We start from the raw sequence: 10,000 nt of genomic DNA on the forward strand, positions 1-10,000 counted from the left end.
CCTCCAGGTTTCTTCCTTTTTCCCCCTGAAGGGTTATTTGGGAGTTTTTCCTGGTCCGATGTGAGGTTTTGGGGCAGGGATGTCTATGTGTACAGATTGTAAAGCACTCCGAGACTAATTTGTAATTTGTGAAATTGGGCTATACAAATAAACTGAATTGAATTGAATTGAATCTTGGTCCATCAGCAAACTGTGTCCTCTTCAACGCTCGATCTTCGATCTCGATCTCAACTCATCTCGGTGTGAAGAAGAGCTTCACTGAGAGAAGCCAATCAAACCTCTGAGTGATGGAGGCTCCGCCTCCTCTCTCTCCCCCCCACTCACCTCGCCTCCTCCTCTCAGACCACCCAGACACCCTTTGAGTCCTTTGGAGGCTCCGCTCCCTCTCCCCCCACACACTGCCGTGCTGGGGTCCTCAAAAGACACAGACACACCCCGAGTCCCTTTCAGCCCGTTAGTGAGCCGGACCGACTGGGATGGACATGTGGAGGGAGTCTGGCCAACAGACCCGCGGGCCCCATGCCATGAGCGCACACACACACACACACACACACACACACTCACACACACACACACACACTCACACACTCACACACACACTCACACACACACACACACACTCACACACACTCACACACACTCACACACACACACACACACACACACTCACACACACACACACACACACACACACACACACACACACACACACACACACACACACACACACTCACACACACACACTCACACACACACACACACACACACACTCACACACACACACACACACACACACTCACACACACACACACACTCACACACACACTCACACACACACACACACTCACACACACACACACTCACACACACACACACACACACACACACTCACACACACACACACACACTCACACACACACTCACACACACACACACACTCACACACACACACACACTCACACACACACACACACACACACACACACACACACTCACACTCACACACACTCACACACACACACACACTCACACACACACTCACACACACACACACCACACACACACACACTCACACACACTCACACTCACACACACACTCACACACACTCACACACTCACACTCACACACACACACACTCACACACACACTCACACACACACACACACACACTCACACACACACTCACACACACTCACACACACACACACACTCACACACACTCACACACACACACACTCACACACACACACACACACTCACACACACTCACACACACACTCACACACACACACGGCACTCCCTTCTGGTGGTCCAGAGCTTTGAACCGTCGCTTCCCGCTGTCCCGATTATCTCAGAATCTGCTCCATGTGAGCATCGTGGGAGTTTTGGAAGCTCCTCTATTACCCAGCATCCCTCTGGGCCAGAGGGGGGGGGGGTTGAATCCCATCCAACACTGAGGGAGGACGGGATGAAGCGGCGAGCGGAAAGCTTTGTTCAAAGAACAGAGCGGCGTGGATCGCTTCCCAACCCGGTGTGTGTGTGTGTGTGTGTGTGTGTGTTTCTGTGTGTGTGTGTTTCTGTGTGTGTGTGTGTGACAGCTGGCCATGGAAATCCTTTCCAAGAGTCGCAGGTTGAGTTCTGTGTGAGACGGAGACGTGTCGCCGTGGACCCGGGCCGACAGCTCGCCGCTCGCCGTTTCTTTCCCGTGGAAGTGGGCGTCGCTATCAAAGCTTTTTTTTTCTTGTTCTTCTTCTGAAATGTATTAAACTTTCACAGGCAGCGTTTTCAAAGCCCGCCTCCTTCCTGCGCCGCCATCGGCCGACGTGCCGGGACGCTTCAGAACAGCAACCACGAGCTTCACCTGCCAGGTCTCGTCCCGCGGCGCCACGTCCTCCAGAGACACGGCTGAACCCGGCTCGGGGACGCTGGACGCGGGGTGTTATAGTTATTCATGTTGCGAAGCCAGAGGAATGTTCCTCTGCTGTGTGTATTAGACGAGGAAGAGGAGGGCTCTTCTGTGTGTCTAGAGACGAGGAAGAGGAGGGCTCAGCCTCTGGATGAGGAGCACCATTTTATATAAAAAGTGGTCAGACGCTGTGACTTTAAATGTTCTTCTCACATGAAACCGATCTCGGTAAAACGTTAAATCAGCGATACGTAGAATTGTTTTACTTCTGACTTTGGCGCCCCCTAGTGGGAGAAACTGAATCTGTTGATACGATACGTGTAATGATTCAATCTGTCGTGATACGTTGCAGATTTTGTTTGAAATCTGAGTGATTAAAAAGATTAATTAAATATTTAGTTTGTGCAATCTGAGAATTTTTTGCATTGAAAATCACTTAGGAAAAATTCACGAAAAATTCATGAAAAAACAAAACAGAATAAAATCATGATATAATAATATTAATAATAATAATAAGTAATTAATTGCCTGAGTGATAACGATCGATGTGGTCCAAACAGCTGTTGTGTCATCAACCCTCATCAACATTTACTCAAAATTCACCCAAAATTCACTCAAAATGTATTCAAAATTCAGTCAAAAACAGAACCAAACCATAATAATAATAATAATAACCATAATAATGTAATAATAATAACGAGTATGGAGTAAGTAACTAATCCTACAGGTGGTAACCATGGATACTGAGGGGATGCTGAGTGTGCGGTCCAAACATCTCACTGTTGTGTACTTTAAGCCGTTGGTTGTCCAACCCGCCGGCATCATCACCATGACTACAGCGCGGCTATAAATATTTCCCGCCTTCCCACTCGTGACCTTATGCGACACGGCGCCAGCCGAGCTAAGCTTTAATTAGAAGAGGCGCCGCTCTCGATATTCATAAACTCGGAGAACTGCAGCTTTGCACACGGAGCTGTTGTTGGTTCTTTATTTCCGTCCTGTCTTCACTCGCTGTAATTCTAATGAGATGTGAGAACACACACGAGGAGACACACTCTTTATTATCCACTCAGAATAGACACCAATAGACACCGCTCAATGACGTTGATTCTGAGTTCGCAGGAGACACGGACCCTGTGGGCGCGCTGAGGAACACTGACAGGCGCGTACTTCATTTAATACGTCGTTATTAAGAAAAGTTATTTATACGCCACGGGGAAAAAGCCAATGAATATGTTCGCGTGAATAAAGTTTGAGAAGAAACGTGTTGCCGGGGAAAGTTTGTGTCCGGGGGAAAGAAGAGCGGAACAAAAGTAGAGCTTTTATTGTGAAGGAAACAACGACTTTAGTGTTAGTTTCACGCACGATGAACATCCCCACACACAAAGTGAATAATATCAATAACATGAATTTAAATGAGAATTATTAGTATTAATATCAGTAGAAGTTGTAGTCGCAGTTGTTGTGTAAAATACATCTAAAACGTGTAAATAAATAAGATTTACAGGCACATTTTTGTAATCCTTTTTATTTATTTATTAGAAATAATATTATTCATATTATTATTAGTAGTAGTATTATTATCATTTATTTTTATGTTAAAATATATAATATAAAACACCAACACAATTTAGGTTAAATTACTTAGAAAAGAAACACAATAATAATATTAATAATGATGATCATTATGATAGTAATGATGATGTTAGTAATAATAGTAATAATACAAATATTAATAAGAACAGTAATATTAATGACAATAACAATTATTTAAAAAATAAATAATAATAATGATTATATAGGTGAAGACTTGTTCTCTTGTCTTTCTTTTGTTGTGCAGGTGGGCGTGTTATCACCCTTACAGCGGGGGGGGGAACACGACAGATTCATCCGGGCTCAATTATTTGCGCTGTCACAGCGGATCGGTGTGCCGGGGGCTTGATGGTCGTGGCTCCCGGCTACCGGCTGTAAATCAGACGGTGTGTAATGGGCATCGCGGCGGAGTGTGTGTAAGCGTCTGCACACGTTCCCTCTGTGTGTGTGTGTGTGTGTGTGTGCGGCCTGTTTGGTAACGATGGCGGTGGAATGGATGCCGGCCTTTAATGGTGGCTGGTCATTTGTGTTAATGGTTTTCCGTGCGGCCGCAGCCCTCTGAGGCTCTGAGGCTCCGGCCGAGGAACGAGGGAAAGGTCAGCCGGCTGCTTCCCGCCATCGACCAGCCGGGATCAATGTGCCTAATGTTCCTCGCCGTAACTCGGTTGGAATACCACGACCATATTTATGGCGGTCATTTTCCGCCCTGGCAAAACCTACGAGTCCCAATCTGTCTTCTCCGTCGTTTACTTCGTCTCTTTTGTGGCGATTCCCGTCTGCTAAAACATTTAAATAGGGACTTAACCACAATTTGCCTCGACCCTGGCGGGGGGGGGGTGGGGGGGATTATCTCCGGCGGCGAGCACGGCCCCTGGCAATCAAAGCGACGCCTCCCGCAGCCCGGGAGACGGAGACAGGAAATAATTAGACGACAGAGATCGACAAACACATCGATGGAACGAAAGAGAGGAAACAAATTGAAGGAAACAGGAAGAGACCTCCTCATTTAGGACAGTTCAGGCGTCCAATCAGAGCGGAGTATTGACCAGCGGGAGGTGAACTGTAATTGGCCGCAGGAATAAAATAAATAAGTGAACGCAGAGGAAGTGTTCGTCTATTTATTCAACCGCAACTAACGTCTTCCAGCGTGGATTAAAAGAAGTCTCCTTGTCTTCCTGTATAGAAGTCTACTTCATGTGTGAGAGCTGCATTATCTCTCCTGACCACCAGGGGGCGACTCCTCTGGTTGTATAGAAGTCTACTTCATGTGTGAGAGCTGCATTCTCTCTCCTGACCACCAGGGGGCGACTCCTCTGGTTGTAGAGAAGTCTACTTCATGTTCTAAAGCTGCATTCTCTCTCCTGACCACCAGGGGGCGACTCCTCTGGTTATATAGAAGTCTACTTCATGTGTTAAAGCTGCATTCTCTCTCCTGACCACCAGGGTCGACTCCTCTGGTTATATAGAAGTCTACTTCATGTGTTAAAGCTGCATTCTCGAAGAAAAAAACAGATTTAGAGGCTATCAGCAAGTTGAGCGATGTGAATGAGGACGGAGAAGGATCAGGAAGATTAAATATTTTAAATAGTTTAAATTAGACTCTGAGAAAGTCCTTAAACATTCGTCTCTCAGCTGAATAGAATTCTTAAAGCACTTACATCAGTTCACATGGTTACTGTGATTTCAATGCAGTCATTACGCCGCTTCAAATGAGTCCTTGAATATATATTTATATATATATATATTTATTCATCAATAATTATATCAAAATATATAGATATTTATTTATCAATAATGATCTTAATATACACATATTTGTATATGTATAAATATATATACATTTATATATTCATATAAGTGGCACTTACATACATATTCTGATATGTCTCGTATATATATATACGAGACATATCAGAATATGTATGTAAGTGCCACTTAGTTGTGTGAGACGTGAAGTACAACAAGTTAATTTCTCTGGTTTGAAACCCCCAAAAAATAACATAATTGCAACCAAAAAAAACTGCAGTTTTTAAAGCGTGAGCCAGAAAAGCAGTTGGAGAAATCCCAACTGACAAGAGGAGCCTGAACGCCACACCCACAAATCCTGAAAGCAAACAGCCGCCTCAGAGAAAATACATTATTTCTTCCTCGTTGAAAGAAAGAAGAAGAAAAATCACATTACAATTCAAATGTGTTCATTTAAAAAAATTATATATATATATATATATATTTTAAAAAAACATCTCCGAGGCATACGACGCCTTCACGGCTGAGGCGGGAAATGATAAATAATAAAAGCAGCCTTACTTCATTAGAGGGTGACATTATTCTGAGAACAGATATTGCGCTATGAGACAGAGTGTACAATAACACAATAACAACCACCTCCTCCTCCTCCTCCTCTTGCTGTTGACAACCCAGGATTGGATATCTCGTGGAGTGCACCGGAGTGAACACTGTACACAATACAGTACGCCGCTCTCACCAAGAAAAAAAATAAAACATATTTCCCCAACGCAGGGGCCATAATTATTTCTCCCCGTGCGTAATTTAATCCTGAGAGCCTCGTGTTCAATTCCGATCCGGAGGTTTTCACTCGGTCGCGGTTGCGAGGAGGTGCTCGGGCGCCATTGTCTCCGAAATTGGATTATGATAACCTGTCACCGCTTTAATTCCATAAGATATTAAAGGTGGTGGTGGAGCGGAGGAGTGGAGTGTATCGGGAGGGGTGGGTGGGGGGGGGGGGCATGTTTCATTCTGTGTTTCCTCCGGGAGCCAGAGGGAATAATGCGTGTCTAGTCTGACCTCTCAGAGCACTTTCTTTTACCTGATCTCTGACATACCCTTTAAATATCCATTAACAGACACGGGGGGGAGGGGTGGAGGAGGAGGAGGAGGAGGAGGAGGAGGAGGGGGAGGAGGAGGAGGAGGAGGAGGATGTTTGGAGGCCTGATGGCCCGACTGTACTCTTTTCTGCTTGTTACGGAGCGGCGGCCCGTCTGACTAATGGACCGGGGGGCGGGGGAGGGGGGGGCGGGGGTCAAACGGGCTTCTTCTTCTGTGGTTTCCTAATCATCTCCGTCAGACCCCGGGCAGCCTCGCTTTCATCCTCGCCGGTTGACATGGAGTCGGTTCACGTTTGTTTTTTTCGGTGTCAAACGGATCGTGGAGTTACGCCGGCGGTGAGTCGGGAATTTAGTTTCACTCATTGAAAAAAAGCACTAACGTATTTTTGTATGTAAGTTTCAGTGGAGCAACATAGAACCTCCTCACTGGAACCCGATCCAGGACCCAATCGGGTCGAGCAGGTCCCGACATGGGGCCTCCTCAGGTCGGTGAGGATGTGCCTTCCACCCACGCAGGTGGATCCAAGAGGACTCATCGTGAGCATCGTGGAACTCTCCACCTTCTGACTCCTCTTTTATTGGACCGCTAGAGCTCATCGTTAATTGGCGAGGCGGTCGTGGTTCTGTCAGCGCCGGCGTTTCTCTCTAGTCCTGGAGAAGTTCTGGGTCAATTCCATTCTAAGAGCCGGTCTTGCCGCATGTGAGTTTTGCTTGAGAAAAGTTCTCAACTTCCTGGGTACCTTTTTCTCGTCGTAGTCTCTGGGGAACCAGGTCCAAGTCGCTCTGGGTCCTGGAGAAGTTCTGAGAGCCGGTCTTACCGCACGTGAGTTTTGTTTGAGAAAAGTTTCTGTGTACCTTTTTCTCGTCGTATCTCTGGGCTCTCGTCTTTTCTTTCCCCCTCGCTCATGGAGGTGATGCTGACTCTCCTCCAGCTATCAGAAGGTAAACTTCCTGCGATCGTCTCCTTCTCTGTGTTGATTATCGTCTTGTGAGGCTTCTCGGGGTGAAAGCTCCACTCGACTGAATCCGGATCTCGGCACATTACCTGCCGGCACTCAGGCCCGGCGTGGGAATTTGCCTGAGGCCGCGACTTTTTTTTACAAGTGGAGAGCGAATCGAATAAAGCCGATGACAAAGCAAGGGCGGCCATCAGACATCTGCGGCTTCACCGGCCGGCGCCATCAGACCTCGGCGGCCATCAGACCTCAGTGGCCACTAGACCTCGGCAGCCATCAGACCTCGGCGGCCCTGAGATCAGACGGGCATCAGGTCCGTGGGAACCGTTATTTTACCAACGCAACCACTGAGCTGCACAATAACTTGTAAAAGGAGTTCAAGATGGCGGCGGGGGGCTGCCAGGTGCAACCAACACTGTTTTTCCCATGTGGGCTTTGGGCCGCTCAACGAGTGTCTCCTGATGTCGTGCACGTTGTGTTTTTGCGGCACGGTGTTGGCTAATTGGCTAGCGCCCTCCAGATTAGCCTCACATGTCTGGCCGTCAGGTTTCTACACCGGTGGGACCCAAAAGCATCTCGGCAAAAAAGAAAGAAGAGGAGAGATGAATCTGTTGTTGACGCGTTGCCGGCCCGAAGCGGCTTGTTGCAGGCTGCGCATGGTTGCACAACTCCAGCCTGAGCAGCCCCCCCCCCCCACTCCCAGAGCATACTTGTGTGTGAGCGATGGCTGAGGCGACAGAACGATCGACTCTGATCGACTCCGAGCGACGCAACGGCGTGCAACTCACTTCAAAGGCAGCCGGCAGGCGAGATAAACTGTATGTAGAGATATGTTTTAGGCCTTCAAACGAAAACACCCCCGAACGCTCTCGCTCCCCGCGGTGACGTTTAGAAGAAGAGGTCCCGGGTTCGCGGCTCGCCGCCGCACGCCGTGACCCACGCCGTGACCCACGCCGCGCTGGATGCCTCGTGTTTCTGTCAGAGAGATGCGAGAAGGCTTCTTCAGGTCGCCGTGGCAACGACCAGGAACGCTGCAGGGGGTGTTGCGCAATCAGATGTAAATAATGTGTGTGGGGGGGGGGGGGGATTTTTCTTCCTTTTGACAAATGATGTAGATCATTATAATAATCAATATCAACGTCGTTTCACCACCACCATGCAGCGGCAGCAAAAACAGGAAGTCGGCGGTAGAGTTGTAAGGCCCGCCTCTCGCTTGGTCTGATTGGCTGCCGCGTGCATGTGACTCGATCCCTGATTGGTTCTTCCTGGAATGTGTATTCCCAACGTGTCGTGTTTTAGATGTGTAACCTTTGTTGTTATTTTTAAATTAACTAAAGATGGAAGCAGTTATAGGCTCCTCCCACAATGTGTAAAGCCCGCCTCTCGCTTGTTCTGATTGGCTGCCGCCGTCACCTGTGTGTGAGTTTTCCGTTCTTCCTGAAATGTTTATTCCCAACGTGCCGTTTCTGTTAGATTTGTGTTGTGATTTCCACATTAAACCATCACGTGTCATTGAACTGACAGAGAGATTCAAAGCCACTTTCAATCCTGTTCCATTCAGACGCCGGAGAGCAGCGACAGGAGACGTGATGGGGCAGGTGTGTTGCTCAAGGGCACATCGACTAGGGCGGGATTGAACCTGATTGAAAGACTGACGGACCTGCTACCCACTGACCCATAGTCGCCCATTATATTATATTATTTAAAGATGGAAGCAGTTATAGGCTCCTCCCACAACGTGTAGATTGCCCCCTCCACCCCCCCCCCTCTCCTCCCTGAGGAAGCCGTCCAATCGTTGCCAAATCATTGAATCTCTTTAAACTCCACTCAAACACTTTCACTTAGACGCCACTTGATCTGACAAACGACTTCCTTTGAATCTGCATCGGCGCTAACGACACGGGGGGGGGGGGGGGGGGTCGTTGAGATGTGTTAAAAGGCCTGCAGGCCTAATGGTCTGTGCTTACCTGTGCTTTAATGTGCGCTCAGTAGAATCCCATCTCCATCAGGCCTCTAATGAAAGCAGCTAAACGGACGTGTGACAAATAGACGCTCGCGGCTCGGTGGACCCCCTGGTGGCCGAACGGAGGCGTGACACCCAGCAGACGCGCTCCCGACAGAGTTATTACAAAACCAAACAGAGACACGGCTTTAGTCCATCGCCGAGCAGTCAGAGGGAGATTAAAGAGCATCTCTGTGTCTCTTCTCTTCACACGGGGGGGGGGGGGGGGGAGGAGTGTGTGTGTGCGACGGTTTCTTTTTCTTTGGAGTGGAGATCCAGGAGTTGGCACCACTGCCCCCCCCCCCCCCACCACCAGGCCTCGGCCCCTCCGTCTGATGTCTGTGTCAGTTTATTTTCTGTCTCTCTGTGCATTACTCAGAGGGGGGGGGGGGGGGGGCGGCGGTATGAGGGGGGGTTGTGTTTTATTTGCTGTGCAAAGGGAAGGTGTGCAGACACTTGTAGTTTCAACCTCCTGCAACTGGTTGCCTCTAATCATCGTCATCAGTGTGTTAATTATATATATATATATATATATATATATATATATACTGTCTATATATACATAAATATATATATCCAAATATATTTAAATATCATCATATATCATATATATCCATATATATATACATATATGAATATAAATATATGAATATATATAAATATATATATATGATATATGATGATATTTAAATATAT

The sequence above is a fragment of the Pseudoliparis swirei genome, chromosome 10 (genome assembly GCF_029220125.1).
Source record: "Pseudoliparis swirei isolate HS2019 ecotype Mariana Trench chromosome 10, NWPU_hadal_v1, whole genome shotgun sequence".
Classification (NCBI taxonomy): domain Eukaryota; kingdom Metazoa; phylum Chordata; class Actinopteri; order Perciformes; family Liparidae; genus Pseudoliparis; species Pseudoliparis swirei.